This window comes from Bos grunniens, chromosome 4 (assembly GCF_055505025.1).
Source record: "Bos grunniens cultivar Pamir isolate PY7600 chromosome 4, Bosgru_T2T1.0, whole genome shotgun sequence".
Taxonomy (NCBI): Eukaryota; Metazoa; Chordata; class Mammalia; order Artiodactyla; family Bovidae; genus Bos; species Bos grunniens.
In genome coordinates, this window is record NC_141168.1 from 111,720,665 (window position 1) to 111,744,789 (window position 24,125).

General features: G+C 42.6%; 1 protein-coding gene across 6 annotated transcripts in view; it reads right to left on the minus strand.

The window, feature by feature from the left end:
• The window catches only part of CDK14 (cyclin dependent kinase 14), a 662,541-nt gene that overhangs the window by 3,491 nt on the left and 634,925 nt on the right, over positions 1-24,125 (minus strand). The gene's annotated exons all lie outside the window — the stretch shown is intronic.

The window sequence follows — 24,125 nt, forward strand, 5'->3', positions numbered from 1 at the left end:
TGTCCATTTTTTCCCCACAGCTACCTTGAGCATTCTCTGTAGCCAAGACAGTTCTTATAATACGATAAACAAATGTTCTGATTGCATTTTCTTCCATTAAAATAATTCAACTCCATGAATTCAAATGGTCTAACCTCCTCTTGGATTATTTAGAGAAAAAGAAATTCAGCAAATCTCCTTCCCCAAGTCATTAGCACTAATACTGGTCTTAATTAAGTGCCTGTGGCATCATACAGATCATTAAAAGGACAGATCGTATTCATTTTTTGGGCACGAAATAGAAAAATGGATCACATTCTTTCTTTTTTCCTTTTAAATCCAGCTGCATGTAAGTCCACGGTGCCGACTATCAGACCTAGTTTCAGCAGAATGAAAATTGGCCAGCATGACCTGAATTGCTAGGCTCTTCCCACCACCCTGCATACAACTGTGGGTTTCCAGTGATGCCTGCTTAAATTTGGTAACTGCTTCCGAATGGAATGTGAATCATTCCAGAAGAAAGGAGGAATGTTCACTCTGCTTCTCTCTCTGTTTCTTTTTGGCTCTTCAGCATTTTCATTGAGTTTCTAGGATAGGAAAAGAATGTCTTGCTAGGAAGGGTGAAAAGAAATGCTGCCAAGGTCAAGGCACACAGCCGAGAGATTCTATCCATCAGCTCCATGGAGGCCCAGGACCAACTCATTATCTCAGTAGAGAAGCTGGAGGTCACCTGTCCCCTTCCACAGTGCCACATGGTCCCCTTCCTGTGCAGACAGGACCCCACGGCCCCTGTCGAGACCTCATAGTACAGTTGCCCTACCGTGTCATCCTGAATGGCACGTCCTTGACCAAGGAAGCAGAAAGCTCCCATCTGACAGTGAACAACCATTAGAATAGTATCCTTTCTGCCCTCTACTCATCCCCCTCCCCCCACCTACTATGAGGATTTTTAAAAGGTTAACTTTCCACCTTGTTTTAAAAATTGACATGAAATTCATATAACACAAAATTAACCATCTTACAAGTGTACAACCCCTGAGTTGGGAAGATCCTGTGGAGAAGGAAATGGCAACCCACTCCAGTATTCTTGCCTAGAAAATCCCATGGACAGAGGAGCCTGGCGGGCTACAGTCCATGAGGTTGCAAAGAGTCGGACACGACTCAGCGACTGAGCATGCTCCCAGAGTATGTAATTAACTGGCACTTAGTGCCTTCACAACGCTGTGCAACTGGCACCTCTATTTAATTCCAAAACACTTCTGTCACCCCCAAAGGATAGCTTATATTCTTTACTTATACTTCTTGTATCCTTTACTCCCATTCTTCCCTTGCCCCAGCCTCTGGCAGCAATGAATCTACTTTCTGTCTCTACATATGTACCTATTCTGGAAATTTCATGTAAATGGAATCATATAATATGTGATGTCTGGTTTCTTTGACTTAACATAATGTTCCTAAAGTTCACCCATGTTGTAGCTTGTCCCAGTACCTCATTCCTTTTTATGGCTGAATAATATTCCATTATATGAATATAAGACATTATGTTTATCGATTCATGAATTGATGTATATTTGGGTTACTTTCAACTTTTGGCTATTGTGAATAGTCCTGCTATGAACATGCACATACAAATATTTGTTTGACTCCCTGGGTAACAATTAGAAGTGGAATTGCTGGGCCATACAGTAATTCTGTTTAGCTTCTTGCTGCTGCTAAGTCGCTTCGGTCGTGTCTGACTCTGTGCGACCCCATATACGGCAGCCCACCAGGCTCCCCCATCCCTGGGTCTCTCCAGGCAAGAACACTGGAGTGGGTTGCCATTTCCTTCTCCAATGCAGGAAAGTGAAAAGTGAAAGTGAAAGTGAAGTCGCTCAGTCGTATCCGACTCTTAGCGACCTCATGGACTGCAGCCCACCAGGCTCCTCCGTCCATGGGATTTTCTAGGCAATAGTACTGGAGTGGGGTGCCATTGCCTTCTCCGTTAGCTTCTTGAGGAACTGGCAAATCATTTTCCACAGTGGCTGCAACATTTTATAATCCCACCAGAAATACACAAAGGTTCTAATTTCTCCACAGCCTTGCTAACATTTGGTATTTTCTGTTTTTTTGTGTGTTTGCTTTTTCTTAATTATAGAAAAACTAGTGGATGTGAACTGGTATCTCACTGTGATTTTGATTTGCATTCCCCTTATGACTGGTGATGCTTAACACCTTTTCATGTGCTTGTTGGCCATCTGTATATTTCATTTGAAGAAATATATATTTTTATTTTTTAATTTTTTTTTTAAATTGGGCTGTTTGTTGTTGAGTTATAGGAGTTTTTAAAAAATATATATTTTGGATGGTAATCTCTTGATTTGCAAATATATACTCCCATTCTGTGGGATGCCTTTTTAGTGTATTGATAGTGTATTGATAGTGTCCTTTGATGTACAAACAATTTAATTTTGATGATGTCCATCTTATCCATTTTTTTTTCTTTTGTTGCTTGTGGTTTTTTAGTGTGTTAGTGGCTCAGTTGTGTCAAACTCTTTGTGATCACATGGACTGTAGCCTGCCAGGCTCTTCTATTCATGGAATTCTATCCAGGCAAGAATACTAGAGTGGGTTGCCATTCCCTTCTCCAGGGGATCTTCCTGACCCAGGGACTGAACCCAGGTCTCCTGCACTTCGGGCAGATTCTTTACTGTCTGAGCCACCTGAGAGGTCCATGTCATATCTAAAACTCCATTGTCAAATCTAAGATCATGAAGACTCACCCCTATTGTTTTCTTCTAAGAGATGCCAGTTCTTCCAGGAGGCCTGTCCACCCTGGCCAAACAGGAGTCGGGGTTTGTCCTGACGTCTGCTTGCCAAGACAGAGTTCCGACAGCCACACCCAGGTGAAGCAGTCATTACTCGGCTCTCCTCCACTCCACCACTTTTACTGGCAGAATGCAGACCTGGCCCCCAAGCTGACCTTTTGAATTAGAGACTTCATGCAGTGTTCCTGATGTGTGGGGGCATTTACTGTGGGGGAGCGCCTAGGAGCGTCACTGTGTTCCTGAGTAGGCTTGGTTTTGTTGGCCATCATGTCCCTAGAGTATAGCCCAGATCCAGGGCAGGTCCTCAGCAAACAACTGCAGTTTGAACAGGAAGGAGAAAGGTAGACTTGGAGACCCTGGGAGTGGAATATGTTCTCAGATGTTAAACTCCCCCTGGCATGGTGACAGGGGGCAAATGCTGTGCCTCTGCTGTTGCTTAAAGACCGAAGGGCTGGGAACAGATCAGGCCATCTCCAGATACCCTGCAGGCTGAGAAGCCTGGGTCCAATTAACACCTGCCTATAGGCTGAACTTTTTTTTTTTTTTAACTCCATGACATTCTCTTTGAAAGAAAGAAATGACTTGATTTGCAGTATATTTGACTTCGGGCTTCCCAGGTGGCTGGAGTGGTAAAGAACCCACCTGCCAATGCAGGAGGTGTAAGAGATGCGAGTTCAATCCCTGGGTCAGGACAATCCCTTGGAGGAGGGCATGGTAAGCCACTCCAGTGTTCTTGCCTGGGAAATCCCATGGATAGAGGAGCCTGGCGGACTACAATCCATGGGCCTTCTAAAGAGTTGGACATGACTGAAGCGATGTAGTACGCACGCATATTTGATTTCATGTAACCATAAATTGTCCACAGCATGTAACTGTCCTACTGGACTGATTTCAGAGACACATTGATTGTTTGTGTCCTTGCCTTTGCCCTGATTCTTTGGCCATAAATTCTAGGAGAATCCTACGGACCTAACCCAGGGCATAAGCAGAGTTGGGGAATAAAGGATAAACATACTAATTGTAATTGGATAGTAAGTGGTGAAAACAGTGATGATGAAAAGTCTATTACTTAGGTTGAGGCTCAGACATTCAATGGAAGGAGCCAATAATATGAAAAGAAGGGAGGTGCCCGTGAGAGCTAGACTCTTTCCCATCTCTATGAGAAGCTGAGCCCAAGCTGTGCCCGCTTCGCTGCCTGACGCTGGTCACCGGCAGCTCGGATGGCCATTCTTCATCCTTGGGCAGCATCAGCATCCATTTCAGATTTTAAGGACTGCATATGAGGTAGAAAAAGTCCCTAAAGTCTAAATGTAGTCATGCATTTGACAGGTGGGGATAGGGACGAAGGAGAGATGGCACACCGCATTCATAGGGAAGCAAGGTACAATAGCAAAATCCTGCCCTTACATTTATGCGAGAGATTATTCAAATGCACTGCACACATAACAAAAATGAAACTGAACATCAATGATAGGCTCAACTACATGCACATCAACTCCGAGGTCTAGAAACCATAAGATTAACAGATACCATTGGTATCCTGCTTTCTGTTTTCACAACGTTCTTTCTCTAGAAACGAATGTTTTAAAGCGGAAATTGCATTTTATTGATAAAATCCTTATTCAGAAATATCTACATAGAACTTCTCGGCTATAAATATTAATTAATTGGATCGCTGGTACCCATAATGCAACTTTGCTCTGACCCATGTGCCCTATGAACTAGATATTTTTTGGATTCAATTTTCTTAAAACCAACTGTCAGCGTCATGTGATGGAAGAGATGAAAAATGAAAATGAGCAGCCCCGCTGTGCAGGTGGGTGACCTGTGGGAGAGAGTCTGCCTGGTAGGGTTTTTACACGAACCATCAGACACAGACCAATTGATTAGATCATCTCATACCCGCCACCAACTAGGCTCAAGAGACTAATTAGAGAGAGTACTGCCTGCGCAGGCACCCCATTGACACCTAATTTGCTCAGCCAAAGCCTTTGGGGAAAATGTATTATCTCTGCAGCCGCACTTCATGCATTTCTGATTTGAGGCATAAGCAAGGAGCGCTTCATCACTCTTTTGAGCAAACTGAATGTAGAAGCCCTTAAGTGCTCAATGCAAGCAAACAGACCCAAATTAAAAACGGGCCAGGCTCTTTCTAATTCCCTCTGTGCTCCCTGTTAAATCTCTATGTGTACACACACACACACACACACCCACACACACGTGCACACGTGCAGTTTACATGCTGGCGGGACAACACAGCCCAAGGAGCCCAGCTCAGGGTGCCTGTACCAGATGGTCTTTCACTGGCCTCTTTACCCACTCGAAGGTTCTATGTTTGTTTTATTTTCCATTTTTTTTTTAACCCTGCTGCACTGCCCCTCCACAAAGTATTCCTTTTTTCTACAGGAAGGCTCTGCCCCATTTTTTGCCACCCCCCCCAAGCCTCACTGGAGAGAAGTGATTATTTTTCCTCCAAATTAAAACAACTGTAGGTTTTCCTTTCATCCCCTAAATTGTGAAGGGGATATTCACCAGGATGTATGTGAAGCTGCAGGGTAATCCACTCATTTCTATTTGAGGGAATTCTTTGTAAAGATGCCTAACAGAAAGGGAAAAAATTTGATAGGAAACTGCCTTGTGGTAGCAAAGACAGTACAGAATTATAAAATAGTTAGCCTCCCTTCAAGAAAACCAGTGTGTGCTATTTGACCATCTTTATCTTTTATCTACTTCTCATCTAGAACAAAACTAATTCCATTATTCCCTTCACTTCAAATGTAGTACCCAAAAGACCAGCATGTAAGGAGGAATTTAAAGATAGGTATATAATTAATCACATGCTTACAAAAAGGAAATAAAAATGAAAAGTTCAGGCAATATGGGAAAAACAGAGTATCTTTGTCCCAAATCTAGTGGCTAGAGGGAATGAATTTCCATAATGCTGGAATAAAATTAGAAAGGAAAAAAAAAAAAGAAACAGAACCTGCTATGGTGTGTTCTGCTGCTGCTGCTGCTAAGTAGCATCAGTCGTGACCGACTCTGTGTGACCCCATAGACCGCAGCCCACCAGGCTCCCCCGTCCCTGGGATTCTCCAGGCAAGAACACTGGAGTGGGTTGCCATTTCCTTTTCCAATGCATGAAAGTGAAAAATGAAAGTGAAGTCGCTCAGTCGTGTCCGACTTTTTGACCCCATGGACTGCGTGGACTTAATGATTTTACGCCTTTCCACTCATATATTGGATGAATTATTTTACCCATGTGTTCTGGTAAATTACAATTCTGTTTTGTGTGAAGTCACTTCAGTAGTATCCAACTCTTTGTGACCCCATGGACTGTAGCCCACCAGGCTCCTCTGTCCATGGGATTCTCCAGGCAAGAATACTGGAGTGGGTTGCCATTTCTTCCTCCAGGGGATCTTCCTGACCCAGGGATCGAACCCGTGTCTCCTGCCCTGAAGGTGAATTCTTTACCTGTTGAGCCACCAGGGAAGCCTCCTTGTAATTTTCACATTTATCTTATTCTTAAGAATTTGATGAACATTTGGGGGGATCAGTTTCGTTGTCTACTTTTGAAACCAGCATTCACAGTTGGCCTAAAGTGGGCCTTCCAGTAGTCAGAGGACTCCAGAGGTCATTGGAGTGATTATCTTTCTGAAGGCATATGGAGAGTGGTTGTAGGGGAGATGTTTGAAAATAGTTAAAAAATCAGGGCCTCAACAAACACACAAGCACCTACAGAATTTCTTCTGACTTAATGAAAGAAGAAAAAAAAAAAGACCAGAAAGCTTTTCTTCCCCAAGTACCATATTAATAAGATTCACATGAAAAATATCCAGGGAAAAAAGAAAAACAAACCAAAAACCCACCAGGCTGTGCCATTTTGAATTTGATTTTGCTTAAAATTCTAAACTGAAACAATCAAATTAATCTTTTGTAGCTAATTAATCCTCCAGCAGAGCTTGCTACTGTAGAAAATTCAGTTCAGTTTAGTTGCTCAGTCGTGTCCGACTCTTTGCGACCCCATGAATCGCAGCACACCAGGCCTCCCTGTCCATCACCAACTCCCGGAGTTCACTGAGACTCACGTCCATCGAGTCAGTGATGCCATCCAGCCATCTCATCCTCTGTCGTCCCCTTCTCCTCCTGCCCCCAATCCCTCCCAGCATCAGAGTCTTTTCCAATGAGTCAACTCTTCGCTGTAGAAAATTAAGTCCACACAAATAAGGTTGCTAAACCCCAAGCACGGAGGCAACTATGAACCTCTCTGAAGTAGAAATATCATGTATATATACAAATATACACATATATGACACATGGACTCAGCTGTATTTATACAACATATACACTCAAATTTTACCCTGTAGATTTTATAGGAATGTTGGACTCAAAATGATATATTTTAAACTTCACACAGAATTCCAAAGATCTAGGGACGGTTTAATTTGTTCATTTTTTTTTTTTTTTTTTGGTGAGTTTAATTATGCTGTGACTTGGCTAGAAATATAGGTTTTCTTTGAGAACATCTGAAATCAGTGATTTCCAGGGACTCTGACATTGCACTGAAGCTGCTTGGGGCGGGTCGGGGGGGAGAAATGCTATGAGACAGAAGGGAGCAGAAAATGAGTCAGACCTGCTTCTGTAACTTGTTTCTGATTTGTGATAATCCCTGCAGTACTCCCCAGAAGAGAACGCATCTTTGAGACTAACAAGAGAATATTAATTAAAACGAATGTAGAGATAGCTGGGCTTTGTTTTAAGCTTAACAGAAGGTCCATCACTCAAAATAGCCCAAATCCTTTAAGTTGAAAGCTGTTTGGTAACACCCATATGGATGCACAATGCACTAATTGCAGCGACTTTGCACATTTTAAGCTTCTTGCCAAAGTGGTGATTTTAATTAAAAATTTTTAGGCAAAGCTTTAAGTCTAAAGCTTTTAAAAACAAAGCATTTCTTGTACAGGGAGACTGACTTTACATATCATTTTAATAATCATCATTATCAACAAACATTTATTGAAATCCTCATTAAAGACCAGGCATTATATGATATGTAATTAGCCGAGTTTGAAAAGAATCTCTAGTTTAATGGTGTGACTGCTTATTAAATCAGATTTATGTAAATGTGAAACACTACTCGTATTTTTGACACATGTGGATTAAAGGACAGCAATCCTGGGAGTACGTCCTATCTCAGTAAAGGCAAAAAGTGTGCAGGGGAAGTGCTGGGGTCTTCGAGAGTCACCAAGGCATATTTTAATCTTTTAAAGATTCATATATATAGTCAATCATATATAATCATAAATATATAAAAATCATATATATAATCATATACACACATATGCATATATACATGTAATCTAAGGTGGAAATACCTCATAGAAATACTTTTAATGACAAAGTTAAGAATAAGAAAGCCTTCACCAAAGTGGCTTATTCTTTTTTTTAAGATTTTTTTTGGTGTGAATGATTTTTTTTTAAAGTCTTTATCTTTAATTCTGCTTAGAATATTGCAATTTGTTTAATTTTGTTACAATATTAATTTTATAATGATTCATTACAAATATAATTGTAAAATTTAACTTTGTTACAATATTGCTTCTGTCTTATGTTTTGGTTTTTGGGACACAAGGCATGTGGGATATTAGTTCCCTGACCGGGGATCGAACCTGCACCCCCTGCATTGGAAGGGGAGGTCTCAAACACTGGACCACCAGACAAGTCCCACTGCGGCTTATTCTTTTCAAGGATTTCATATGTGAAGCTTTATTTGTTCGGCATACCTTTATAATTGACTGGTTCCAAGTGGGTATAAGTTAATTAAACAGAATTCTGACCCCTTCGCCTTCCTTATATATTACAGTCCTACCAAACTATATTTAAATAAACCAAAGTCATGTAACCCAGCAGTGTGTGCATTTTTTACAACTTAAAACACACACACACAAATCTCATAAAACCACTTCTAAGTATTTAGCAGTCAGAGAAACACGAGAGTTCATGTCTGACTTTAATTAAAAGATCTGAAAGGAGATGTGACTTCATTTTGGGTGGATTTTTTTTTTTCTTTCAAATTAAAAGCTGTCTAGTTATTACTGTCCAAAGTGTTGAAGCACAAGAAAATTTCATGCTAAGGGTTTTTTTTTTTAATTCAATATATATGATCACCTACAATTTGAATCTGTCTCATGAATCATCTTATTCAGCAGAAATCTGCAAAGCTAAAACGTATTTCTAGATCACATTTGATTGGTAAATAGAGAACAGTGTCAGCATAAACCAGAAGTCGTGTTGGTTCATGCGAGCGAGTTCCTGCTGGTCTTACAGTTTTGAGCCACTAAGTCACAGCAGCCGTTGTGCAAGAGATACAAACACACACATTTGCGTGCAAGCTGAAAGGGTCTACAGTACTGTACACGCTGTCTGCTTTCATCTCGGCTTGCTTTGGCCACCCCTGGTATTGTTTATTGTATAGTTCTCCTGGGTCTCTGCACATTTTGCCCTTTCGATCCAAATTTGGCAGCCTCAATCCTTCTACCAAACTTCCTTCACCTGTAAACTATGCTAGTATTTTGAGTAGTTTTTTCATAGCTCTTGTGAGTGCTATGTGCTATAGACTGAATCTCTGTATCCCCCCTCAAATTCATAGGTTGAAACCTAAGCCCCAGTGTGATGGTATTTCACGTGGAGTCCATGTGAATGGGATTAGTGCCCTTATATAGAGATTCCGGGCTTTCTTGGTGGCTCAGAGGTAAAGAATTTGCCTTCCAAAGCAGGAGACGCAAGAGATATGGGTTTGATCCCCAGCTCAGAAGATCTCCTGGAGGAGGAAATGGCAACCCGCTCCAGGAAACATGATGGGCCACAGTCCATGGGGTCGCAAAGAGTTGTACATGACTTACCGACTTAGCGACTAAACAACTAAGAGATCCCAGAGAGCTCTCTCGTCCCTTTGTCAAGCTGAGGACTCAGCAAGGAGCGGGAGGAGGGTCCTCCCTAGACACTAGATCTGCTGGTGCCTAGACTTTGGACTTCCAAGCCTCAAAGACTGTGAGAAAGAAATTTCTATTGTTTAGAAATCACTGTGTCTATGGCATTCTGTTATAGCAGCTCAAACATACTAAAACACTATGTTGAATACTTTGAGTGTTTTGCACCTTACTCTCTTTCTTCCTGTAAACTGCACAATTTTTACTGTGGCAGTTTGCCAAACATAGTTAGGAACACATATGTCATATCATAAGAGAAACGTCTATTCTTGTGGGGCACAATCTGATACTGTCACAAAGTAACACGTTGTGGACATGACCACAACACATCATTTCCACCAGGAAATGTCTGCTGACAGCGAGGATGGTCCAACAAGGTCATGTGAAGGATTCGGACACTGGACACCCAGCTGAGCTCCCCACCAACTCTTTCCCGTGTTCACCATATGAACACTGCTGCTGCTGCTGCTCAGTCGCGTCAGTCGTGTCCGACTCCGTGCGACCCCATAGACGGCAGCCCACCAGGCTCCCCCGTCCCTGGGATTCTCCAGGCAAGAACACTGGAGTGGGTTGCCATTTCCTTCTCCAATGCATAAAAGTGAAAAGTGAAAGTGAAGTCGCTCAGTCGTGTCTGACCCTCAGCGACCCCATCGACTGCAGCCTACCAGGCTCCTCCGTCCATGGGATTTTCCAGGCAAGAGTACTGGAGTGGGGTGCCATTGCCTTCTCCGATGAACAGTGGTACTGAACGACAAACCACCGAGGGCTGATTGATGGAAGTTCAGACTCTCCACAAGCAAAGTCATCTGATACATGTGTGTGCGTCTGCCCACTCAGTCGTGTCCAACTCTTTGTGACCCCATGGACTATAGCCCACCAGGCTCCTGTCCATGGGATTTTTCAAGCAAGAATACTGGAGTGGGTTGCTATTTCCTCCTCCAGGGGATCTTCCCAACCCAGGGATCAAAAGTATCTCCTGTGTCTCCTGCACTGACAGGTGGATTCTTTACCACTGAACCACCTGGGAAGTATCATCTGATATGTATGTCCCCCCAAATCATAATATGATATTTTAAAGGATTTTGAGACTGGTTATCCCATCATAACAAGCTGCTGTATTTCTCTCCTACCTAAGACAAGTTCTGAGAATATGTAATAGATTTGGGACACGTATATCATTATGAGAAATAAATAGCAACTTTTTGTGCACATGTAGCATTTCTGTGTATCTTCTCACTTAAAGAATGTGCCTGAAAAATAGTACCATAACCCTAAGAGGAGAACAGATTTTATAAACTGGGCTTTCAAAAAAGTTCTAGTCACTGGTTCCAGTGTCTCCTGACATACCAGCCGCAGGAGGTATATTCCTAGTCTAAGGACCCAGAGCGTTCACTATAGGAAGCACAGCCTCTACAGGAACTGGGATGGCCAATGTCCCACTCTGTCAGGACTGAAGGAGTTTCCAGGATTCGGGACTTCCAATTTCAAATCTGGGGTAAACCAGAGGGAGTTGGTCACCCTGATAGGAACAACAGGATTGATATGTTGTTATTTCCAAGTTGATTATAAAAACAGAGCCAGCCAGCTTTGCACTTTACTGTATGAACTCGAATATGCTGATGTTCCAATCCCAAATTGTGAGCCACAAGAGTAAGACAAAGGTTCCACATAAAGAATGGCAAAGGATCTGTTGAAAAGAAGGTGGGAACTGAACCTACAGCCTTCTCTCCTCTCAGCCCCTCAAAGGATTTGTCATTTATCTCTCTGAATCTGTATTTCAGGCTTTCCTCTGTAAGTGTTTTATTGACGCCACAGCAGATCACATTGTGTTCTAATGAGGTTGCTGAATTCAAGACCATCAACTTGCTCCTCACCGCAGTTCTCAGCTGCACTTCCAATAAATCCATCTGTTTAAATTCACATATGCCCATGTGGTGCTGCATGGAGGAGATGGCTAAGGCCACCACTCTCAAGTGACACGAAGTGCAAACATCCCCTGAATCTTTGTGGCAAATGACACCACACACACTGACCAGGGGCTGAGCCTGCCTACTTCAATTCAGGAGACACTGAGCATCTATTTGTAAAGCAGTCCAGTGTTTAGTGGGGGAAGAGACTGTGACAGACTATTAAAGTGAGGTCCCAGGGCTGTTCTGAAGCTGGCATGAACTGGTTTGTGAGACAGCCTGATGTTGACATTTTCAGGAATTTTGCAAGCTGTTGTTAAACACAGCCACCCTTGAAACTGGCAATGGAAGGAGGTGTATTTACATCATGGGATACGGACTACTGACCAATCAGGGCTTTTCTGCTCTTTCTGGGGAGAGGGTGGTTAAACATTACCAGCACCTCCCTGCTGCCCTCGACCATTGCCAGGACAACAACCACCTCTCAGTCAGTGGAAAGTAACAGTGCTATCCCAGAGGGACCGAGGCAGTGAGGAAGAAGTGGGCTTTGAGAGATGAATAAAAGTTTAGGGCCTCCCTGGTGGCTCAGTGGTAAAAAATCCGCCTGCCAATGCAGGAGACAGGGGTTTGACCCCTGATCCGGAAAGATTTCACGTGCCACGATGCAACTAAGCCCGTGCACACAGCCACTGAGCTGGGCTCTAGAGCCTGCGGAACTGCAGCCCCTGAAGCCCACATGACCTAGAGCCAGTGGTCTGCAACAAGAAAATCTAGAAAGATTGTTCTGACGAGCCTACATGCAGGGCGGCAAAGCAGACACAGACGTAAAGAACAGACTTTGGACTCAGTGGAAAAGGAGAGGATGGGATGATTTGAGAGAACAGCATTGAAACATACACATTACCATGTGTAAAGCAGCCAGTGGGAGTTTGATGTATGACGCAGGGCACCCGAAGCGGGTGCTCTGTGACAGCCTGAAGGGATGGGCTGGGGAGGGAGGCGGGAGAGGAGTTCAGGATGGAGGGGACACATGCTGATATACGGCAAAACCATCATAATATCGTAAAGTAATTATCCTCCAATTAGAATAAATAAATATATAAAGGAGAGTAGCCCCTGCTTACCAGAGAAAAGCCCGCACAGCAATGGAGATCCGGCACAGCCAAAAGTAAATACATAAAATTAGTTTTAAAAAATTGCAAAAAAGTTTAACTTGTAGAAAGGAGGAAGGAAGGCAGTCTCAAATAGCCTAGCGTGCTTTGGGATACAACGAGCGGCCTATGGGGCAGGCATGTATTTGGATGTCAGGAAATAGATGCGGGGAAGTGGGCAGGGTAGGTAAGGGTGGGATGGAGGGTCTCACATGTCCTGCTGAGCATTGTGGGCTTTATTTTTTATGCAGGGAGGAGGTCTTGGAGGCTTTTTACCAGGGGAGTTGCCACGCCCGTCTGCAACCCAAGGGCAGCTGTGTGCTACCCACACGTGAGGTCTCAGCTGCCTCTGTGAAACTGATGGGTAAACAGTTGTCTTTTTCAGGACGACATCAAATCAGATAATGTAGTAGGCTCATAAAGCGCTGGTATTTGTAGTACCTGGTGTGGAAAGGCCTTTTTCTGCCCACAAGAAACATCCAGAGAGGCCTGGACTCTGGGTGACACAGAAACGAAGTTTCTTCACAATAATTGCATTTTTGAAACGTAGCCCGTGGGGATAATTTGGACATTTTCAGGCACCAGAAAGATGCCGTAGGTCCTTGATAAATTGTCTATTCACTTGAGTCTCTGTACTTGTCTATACATTCAAAAAAGAGGGGAAATATGCACTAACTCTTAGTTTTACTACTGTGCTGTCCTTTATAAGTCAAACATGATTTACTGTTTCTGATTAGCACACAAGCTCAGACAGACTTCCAAACTGTGGTGTTTAGAATTCTGAAGCACTGTCAAATCTTTTAAAGAGCAACTGCAATAAATTAGAAAACGTCATCACGGCACGCTTGTCTCGATTCACTGCGGTTACACGTTGTGGACTTGGGAATTTCAGCTCATTGAAAATGTGAAGCCTGTAATGTCTGATGAATAAGACATTCACATCCACACAATTGGCTTCCTCCTGGTGTAAAACAATTAAAGTGACAACAACTCAGTGGTTTGGTGGCAGGCCTGGGGTCAATCTCTCACTTCCATTGGCAACAGAGTTGGAGAATGCAGTGACAAGAGCCAGCACACACCAGGCTCATGGGATTAAGGGACGCTTCATGCCTTTTTAATGTCCACTTGTGGCTGATGGAAACAAAACACCCACGAAGTTAGGTGAATTGAGCTCTTATTGTGAGAGACAATGCAACAGCCCGTTGCCTTTACCCCAAACCGGAATCCCACCCACAATGCGGTGAGTCGGGAACTGACATCTTCTCTTCCCCACCTGTGAGCGGGAGCACAACCCAGAAAGATCTGATTTCCTTTTCACGCAGATGCTAAAGAACAAAGTCATCCCTTGTCTGCATTATGCTGTTTGTTTTCCAGTCTGTTGGCATTAAAATTGCACTCCAAGCACCTATCACGTCTCATGATGCTCTAAGTCCTTTTCAAAAGATCTGACTTTGAACACTGGGGTCATTTGAAAGGAAAAGGGAAAAAAAAAAAAAAAAAAACAGATCTAGTGTCTTAGTTGCTTATTGTCATGGGGGAAAAAATCACCACAGTTTTATCTGAAACATAATAATTAACTGTTGGGCTTCCCAAGTGGCTCAGTGGTAAAGAATCTGACTGTCAATGCAGGAGATGCGGGTTTGATCCCTGGATATGGAAGATCCCCTGGAGGAGGGCATGGCTACCCACTCCAGTATTCTTGCCTGGAGAATCCCACGGACCCCGAGGAGCCTGGTGGGCTACAGTTCAGGGGGTCGCAAGAGTCGGACATGACTTCGCAGCTAAGCAACAGTCCAATTACCTATAATGAATACTGCATGAAGCACACAAATGTAAAAACAAGACCACCTCATCTGTCCCAATAAGCCCTTTTGGTTTTGCTCCTTTTGTTTCATTTGCTCTTAGATGCAGTGGCTTGGCGTGAGCTGTCACCCACAGTGAGCCAGGGCCTGCCATGCTAAAATGGAAAAACTGCTTTATATTTTAATTAGTAACTTTCTGAGTTTTAGTGCTAGAGTTTCTATGGTTCTCATGATCAATTATTAAGCATGTTGATCCAAGCAGGATAATAAAACTACTCATGCCTGGATTAACATGGTAAAATTAAATCTCATCTTGTTTAGTACTCTCTTGTTAAGGAAAAATTCTAACAGGTTGATTTTTAGAGACTGACGTATGCCTTGTAAAATGTAAAGAAGAACACGGCAAGTCTTTCATTCACTGAGGTGTAGTGTGTGGAGACTGGCAACACACTAGAGATGGGTGGTTAAGATAAGATGTATCTGAAGTAGGTAGGTAGAAGGAAATTACTAAGATTAATGGTGTGAAATCAAGCAAAGAAATATTTAGAGAGACTAGAAAATAATTAATGGCAAGAGGAGCTTTGTGTTAGAATAAGCTCCAAAATAAAACTATGAAAAGATCTTACCAAACCTAGGGAAAAATAGGCAATAATGGTCACTGTTTGGAGAGCTGTCTTGCTAATACTCACACAGATACATCACAGTAATTCCTCTTGACCAGGAATTCTTTGCACTTGAAATCTGAACATTTGTAGGTTTAATTCTATGTATTAAGCAATTACCTCCAAACTGAATCAATCAATATCAAAGTTATAAAATTAATTTCCAGTCTCTCTTTCAACCCTTATTCTGTCTTATGTGTCATATATAGAGCTGTATGTACTCTAAACATTACGATCATGTATTTTCCCAACATTTTACTAAACTTTTCAAGAAAAACAAAAGAATTATACAGTGAACATCTATATACCTACTACAAAGATTCTACAATTAATATTTTGATGCACTGGCTTTGTAACATATCTCTTCTTCTGTCTATGCTTCTATCCATCACTTAACCTATCTTATTATTTTGATCCATTTCAAAGTAAGTTGCCAGTATCAGGACTTCACCCCTAAATATGCATATTATTAATTAGAGCCCATTATATACTTATGGTTTTAAGTAAATTTTACCTATAGTGAAGAAGAAGAAGTAAAGTCGCTTAGTTGTGTCTGACTCTGCGACTCCATGGACTGTAGCCTGCCAGGCTCCTCAGTCCATGAGATTTTCCAGGCAAGAATATTGGAGTGGGTTGCCATTTTCTTCTCCAGGGGATCTTCCCGACCCAGGGATCGAACCCGGGGCTCCCACATTTCAGGCAGACTCTTTACTGTCTGAACCACCAGGGACTGTTTTTTACCTATAGTAAAATGCACAGATTTTGAGTACATTGTTTGATGAAGTTTTAGTGGTATTACACAGGAACGGCCACAGTGCTAGGTAATAGAGAATTCAGTTTTAGTTTGGAATCTGAGAATATGGGTTTTCTTACTAAAAAAAATTATTTAATCACATCCCTCTTTTTCTACTCTTACGAACTCCTCAGTGGGCAAAACACATGAGTGTGACTACCAACAACAGAATAGGCACAGAACACTTAGACTGTGATATTTTTAAAGTTTCGGAGTCACTGCCAACCCCGAGAATCTCCAGAAAACTCCATCTGTGTATATAACCACATGCAGGTTTTTTTTTTTTCATACAATTTCAGTTGCAGAAATTGTATGAAAATTGCTGCAGTCACAGACCTTCTGAATTCCATTCACAGACCCATGTGCTGCAGGTCAAGAACTTTAGGATTGGAAAGTCTGAATGTGGAGCATAAAATAGCGAGTCCACCACTGAGCTGAAATTCTAGACAGTATGCAGAAGGAATAACTTTCCCTGAAAGTTATGTACTTGAAGGTATAATTCCTTCTGAAAAAGAGGCACAGACTATGGACATGCCTGTTTAGAGTGGGTGGAGGCTGACATGGGCTTTGCAGATGGCACAAATGATAAAGAATCCACCTGCCAGGAGACTCAAGAGACGGGGATTTGACTCGTGGGTTGGGAAGAGCCCTTGGAGGAGTGAATGGCAAACTGTTCCAGTATTCTTGTCTGGAGACTCCCATGGACAAAGGAGCCTGGCAGGCTACAGTCCGTGGGATCACAGAGTCAGACGTGACTGAGCAACTGAGTGCATAGGCGCGCACACACACACACACACACACACACACACAGGCTTATGTAATTTCCTACACCCTCCCTAGATGATAAAAAGAAAACCAACCAAACAAAAGCAAAATAAAAATCTCACCTAATGCATGCATCATGTTTCAAGAGGGGTTGACCCTGGTCTATGTTATTTGATGAAGGCAACTGCCCACAGGAGAAGCACAAATGGGCATTGTGGGCCCCTAAGTAGGGATCTAAGGAGGTGATCCTCAGAGGACGAGGGCTTTTCACAGCTTTACCGATGACGTTAACCTCTATCGTCCCTATTAAGGTAGAAACACTATCAGCTGAGATTTTGCAATTGTTCTCAGTATGGCCACCCATGCTTTCCCCCTCTGAAAGGGTCACAGGCAACTCATCTGAGCTGCTGAGGAGGATATACTGGGTCTCTAGTCCCCATGACAACCTTCAAGGCAGGCATTTTTATTTTATCTTTCAGATAAGAAAGCTGAAGCTCAGAAATACGTGCTGGAAAAGTGCCTCCCACTCCTACTCTCTGGACAAAGCTTTGTCTCTCGTATCAACACCAGAGTTTCTTCTTAACATCAGAAAATGAACTCACGGTCTTTTATACCCGCACTTCACAGACTCATCTGACTTCTCTAGCCTTACATTTCAGAACTGCGGCATTCCAGGACTTGGCCTGGAAGCGTGGCATTCTGGTGATTCTTGCTCGCTTTCGTCTCCCTGATTAAACCTTACATTTATTCCCTGTTTATCGAGGCACAGTAAGAACCTGTGCATTACTGGCTAGGGGACAGCTACCTCAGGCTATATGTTGTCTCTCTGTGACCTGGTTTGATAGCACCCAGACTCCAAGGACTGCAAATCCTCAAGAGCCAGTTAAGAAGAGGGTAAGGGAAAATGCAGAGCCAGGGATGAATCAAGATGCCTCAGTCTTATTCCAATCCGCACATGGTTGCCATGGCAACTGCATCTAACTGTCCCTCCACCCTGCTCCTCCCACTGATCTGCTCGCTGCTTCAGGTGATCAAGGGAATCCGCACAGAATTGCTTCAGTTCTCTTATCTGCATAATTTTACTTTTATATAATTTGAATTTTACACCATTTTGTCCCTTGACCATAAAATAGAGATGAAAAATTTCAAAAACAAAACACACGTACTTTTTTTGACCACGGTTTTCCACTGACCAAATGCAACGAGACCATTCCCTGTTTCCTCTTCTTGAAGCTTTACATTTCCTCTTCCCTATGGGCTCTGCCCTCAGCCCACTCACACACGCAAATACGCACCCACACCATTCCAGTGCCCGCTGGTGAAATTTTTGAAGAAATATTCTGATCAGAGAAATTCTAAACTTACAGAAATGGGAGCCTAAGCATCTTGGAGATTTGTAACTCTTCTACAATTAAGCCAAAGTGGAGGAACCATGATGAGACTCGGGTTCAATCCCTGGGACGGGAAGATCCCCTGGAGGAGTGAATGACAACCCACTCCAGTATTCTGCCTGGAGAATCCCATGGACAGAGGAGCCTGGCGGGCTGCAGTCCATAGGGTTGCAAAGAGTTGGACATGACTGAAGCGATGTAGCACGCACACACAGAGGAATCTTAGGCAAAACGGGATGTGGAATAAAGCAATCTAAACTTTCTCCATTGCAGTTGGCATGCCTTCCTTTTAAATAATAAGGGAGGCTTAATTCCTTGATTTTAAAGCATCAGAGAAAAACACGATGCTCTTTAGAGACTCTGAGGGGACAGAAAGAAAACCCTGCTGTTACTGTTTTAGTGGCTTTTGAAGCCTGGTGGCCATGGCATTGCCAACATGGATTGGGTAGTGATCTGCCACGACAAAGAGCCCTAGGAACTGTCAATGGGAGAGAGATCACCTGAACCAGGGAGCAGTTCAGTGGGAGGAGCAAGAACTGAGCAAGACCATAATGCCAGAAAGCAGAGGCGACAGCAGGAACTGAGCTCACAGGTGGAGTGAAGTGGCTCTAAGGTCTTCTGTGTGAGGCAGGCATCCTACATCTGATGATGTGTGTGTTAGTTGCTCAGTCATGTCCAACTCTTTGAGACCCCATGGACTGTAGCCCGCCAGGCTCCTCTGTCCATGGGATTCTTCAGGCAAGAATATTGGAGTAGGTTGCCATTTCCTCCCCCACGGGATCTTCCTGACCCAGGGATTGAACCCAGGTATCAAACCCAGGTCTGCTGAATTGCAGGCAGATTCTTTACTGTCTGAGCTATAGGGAAGTCCCCCACATCTGATGATCCATGGAGGGGATTGAGGAAGAGTTCACCTAGGCTGTAGTTTGCAACCCTCTTCAGACCTAGAAACCTGTGGCTTAATCTCTTGTCACATATAAACTTAGGTTGTTTCACTTTTATCTCATCCCTTCTCTCACTTTCTTTTCTTTCTTTCTTTTAGGTCACGTGTCGTAAGCATGTGGGATCTTAGTTTTCCGACCAGGAATAGAATCTGTGTTCCCTGTACTCCCTTTTCCTTGCACCACATTTTATCCATGAACAGTATGAAAAGGCAAAAAGACAGGATACTGAAAGATGAACTCCCTAGGTCGGTAGGTGCCCAATATGCTACTGGAGATCACTGGAGAAATAACTACAGAAAGAATGAATGGTGGAGCCAAAGCAAAAACAACACCCAGTTGTGGATGTGACTGGTGATGGAAGCAAGGTCCGATGCTGTAAAGAGCAATATTGCATAGGAACCTGGAATGTTAGGTCCATGAATCAAGGCAAATTGGAAGTGGTCAAACAGGAGATGGCAAGAGTGAATGTCGACATTGTAGGAATCAGTGAACTAAAATGGACTGGAATGGGTGAATTTAACTCAGATGACCATTATATCTACTACTGTGGGCAAGAATCCCTTAGAAGAAATGGAGTAGCCATCATAGTCAACAAAAGAGTCTGAAATGCAGTACTTGGATGCAATCTCAAAAACGACAGAATGATCTCTGTTTGCTTCCAAGGCAAACCATTTAATATATCCAAGTCTATGCCCCAACCAGTAATGCTGAAGAAGCTGAAGCTGAATGGTTCTATGAAGACCTACAAGATTTTTTAGAGCTAACACCCAAAAATGATGTCCTTTTCATTATAGGGGACTAGAATGCAAAAGCAGGAAGTCAAGAAACACCTGGAGTAACAGGAAAATTTGGCCTTGGAGTACAGAATAAGGCAGGGCAAAGGATAACAGAGTTTGCCAAGAGAACACACTGGTCATAGCAAACACCCTCTTCCAACAACACAAGAGAAGACTCTACACATGGACATCACCAGATGGCCAACACTGAAATCACTGATTATATTCTTTGTAGCCAAAGATGGAGAAGCTCTATACAGTCAGCAAAAACAAGGCTGGGAGCTGACTGTGGCTCAGATCATGAACTCCTCATTGCCAAATTTGGACTTAAATTGAAGAAAGTAGGGAAAACCACTAGACCATTCAGGTATGACCTAAGTCAAATCCCTTATGATTATACAGTGGAAGTGAGAAATAGATTTAAGGGACTAGATCTGATAGAGTGCCTGGTGAACTATGGACAGAGGTTTGTGACACTGCACAGGAGACAGGGATCAAGACCATCCCCAAGAAAAATAAATGCAAAAAAGCAAAATGGCTCTCTGAGGAGGCCTTACAAATAGCTGTGAAAAGAAGAGAAGCAAAAAGCAAAGGAAAAAAGGAAAGATATATCCATTTGAATGTAGAGTTCCTCAGTGATCAGTGCAAAAAAATAGAGGAAAACAATAGAATGCAAAAGAGTAGAGATCTCTTCAAGAAAATTAGAGATACCAAGGGAACATTTCATGCAAAGATGGGCTCAATAAAGGACAGAAATGGTATGGACCTAACAGAAGCAGAAGATACTAAGGAGAGGTGGCAAGAATACACAGAAGAAATGTACAAAAAAGATCTTCATGACCAAGATAATCACAGTGGTGTGAAAACTCACCTAGAGACAGACATCCTGGAATGTGAAGTCAAGTGGGCCTTAGGAAGCATCACTACAAACAAAGCTAGTGGAGGTGATGGAATTCCAGTTGAGCTATTTCAAATCATGGAAGATGATGCTGTTAAAGTGCTGCACTCAATATGCCAGCAAATTTGGAAAACTCAGCAGTGGCCACAGGACTGGAAGAGGTCAGTTTTCATTCCAAACCCAAAGAAAGGCAATGCCAAAGAATGCCCAAATTACCATACAGTTGTACTCATCTCACATGCTAGTAAAGTAATGATCAAAATTCTCCAAGCCAGGCTTCAGCAATTCATGAACCGTGAACTTCCAAATGTTCAAGCTGGTTTTAGAAAAGGCAGAAGAACCAGAGATCGAATTGCCAACATCTGCTGGATCATTGAAAAAGCAACAGAGTTCCAGAAAACCATCTATTTCTGCTTTATTGACTATGCTAAAGCCTTTGACTATGTGGATCACAATAAACTGTGGAAAATTCTGAAAGAGATGGGAATACCAGACCACCTGACCTGCCTCTTGAGAAATCTGTATACAGGTCAGGAAGCAACAGTTAGAACTGGGCATGGAACAACAGACTGATTCCAAATGGGAAAAGGAGTATGTCAAGGCTGTATATTGTCACCCTGTTTATTTAACTTATATGCAGAGTACATCATGAGAAACGCTGGACTGGAAGAAACACAAGCTGGAATCAAGATTGCCGGGAGAAATATCAATAACCTCAGATATGCAGATGACACCACCCTTATGGCAGAAAGTGAAGAGGAACTAAAAAGCCTCTTGATGAAAGTGAAAGTGGAGAGAGAAAACGTTGGCTTAAAGCTCAACATTCAGAAAACTAAGATCATGGCATCCAGTCCCATCACTTCATGGGAAATAGATGGGGAAACAGTGGAAACAGTGCCTGAATTTATTTTTTGGGGGGCTCCAAAATCACTGCAGGTGGTGACTGCAGCCATGAAATTAAAAGACGCTTCTCCTTGGAAGGCAAGTTATGGCCAACCTAGACAGCATATTAAAAAGCAGAGAGATTATTTTGTCAACAAAGGTCCATCTAGTCAAAGCTATCATTTTTCCAGTAGTCATGTATGGATGTGAGAGTCGGATTATAAAGAAAGCTGAGCACCAAAGAATTGATGCTTTTGAACTGTGGTGTTGGAGAAGACTCTTGAGAGTCCCTTGGACTGCAAAGAGATCCAACCAGTCCATCCTAAAGGAGATCAGTCCTGGGTGTTCATTGAAAGGACTGATTAGAAGCTGAAACTCCAATACTTTGGTCACTTGATGCAAAGAGCTGACTCATTTGAAAAGAGCCTGATGCTGGGAAAGATTGAAGGTAGGAGGAGAAGGGGACAACAAAGGATGAGATGGCTGGATGGCATCACCGACTCAATGGACATGAGTTTGGGTGGACTCTAGGAGTTGGTGATGGACAGGGAGGCCTGGCGTACTGCGGTCCATGGGATTGCAGAGTCAGACACGACTGAGAGACTGAACTGAACTGACTCCCTGCATTGAAGCTCTGGGTCATAATCACTGGACCACCAGGGAAGTTTCTCACTTTTTCTTACTGAATTCCTCACCCTGTGTTCCCGTCTACCATGCCTGACACCCATACTAGGTTTCTATCTTTGTCCCCAGACTCCCTTGGAAATCTTTCTTGAACATCTCTGGAGTCTGAGAAAATAACAAAGAATGACTTTCCACCCTTCCCCTATAACACTTTATATTATCGCTAATGTTTGTAAACATTTCTGTGCTGGTCATCCGTGCTTTTCACTAATTTCCAGCTCCCTGGCTCCTGGACCCTGGGTGGAATGCTTTTTTCATCAACTGTGGAAGTCAGACATGATCATTCAAACTGCTCTGACCAATGAAATGTACCCATCCATGTGGCTGCCTTTAAAGCCAGTAATCTTCTTGCCATCTCTCTTTCCCCTGCCAAGTTGGCTGAAGAAGCCTGTATGGAGATGCACCCTTGGTTATCCTGCATCCCTGAGCAGAGCCCCTTAAGAGTCATATGACCACACAGCATCAACCAGAAATAAAGGTCTATTAATTAAGCCACAGGAAAACGGAGTCTATCCTGAACGACACAATGCTTATTATGTCTAGTTTGGATCACAAGTCCTTGGGCAAGAACTGCAACTTATCTACTCTTTAAAACAATCCTTGTGAGGCAGTGGTTTTTTTTTTTTTTTTTTGTGGCCATTCCTTATTACAATGGGGAAAATGAGGGGTGGAGAACACACATCATTTACTTAAGAACTCACAGCTAGTAAGTGGCCAAGTTGGAACTTGTACCCAGATTTTATTACTTCAAATCCCATACTTTTTCTACTGTATCATGATGGTGAAAAGTGAAGTGAAAGTATTAGTCACTCAGTCGTGTCCAACTCTTTGCAACCCCATGGACTATAGCCTGCCAGGCTTCTCTGTCCATGGGGATTTTCCAGACAAGAATACTGGAGTGGGTAGCCATTCCCTTCTCTAAGAGATCTTCCCTACCCAAGGATCGAACCTAGGTCTCCTGCATTGTAGGCAGATTCTTTACCATCTGAGCCACCAGGGATTATGATGGTAGTAACCCTTAAATGATGTGGGCAGGAGAGAGGATTCAATTCTGAAAAGCAATAGAACAGAATCTGATAAGGCAAAAAGAAAAATACCACAAGCCATAGAAAAAAATGCATGCTTTTGTAGTAAAAAATGAATAGCAGCAACTAGGTACATCTGTCAACCATTACAGTATTTTATTTTTGCTTTTATTTCTTTATTTTAGCAATAGGAAAGTTTCTAGATATCTGGTGCAAAAATTGGAATTCTCATATGAATATCACTCTCAGGTTGGGTAATTTGAATTTTATATAATTTGAATGTGAGTAAAAATTTAAGGAAGAGTATCTTTTGAAATTATAAGCATGAGATGTCATGTATATCAAAAAGAATCTGGAAACATACATGCCAGCTATTAATAGTGGCTAACCCTGGAAAGGGATCCAGATTTTCTGCAGGTTGAGAATTTTAAAGCTTTACTACATGTTTCTATGAGTTATTTGAATCCTTTCCAGTATGAAAATTCCATTACTGAAATTTAATGACTGGAATAAATAACTATTAACTATTATTTTTAATGAAGTGTTTTTAAAAGTCTTTATTGAATTTGTTACAGTATTGCTTCTGTTTTATGTTCTGGTTCTCTGGCCTTGAGGCATGCGGGATCTGTATTCTCAACCAGGGATTGAATCTGCATCCCCTGAACTGGAAGGGGAA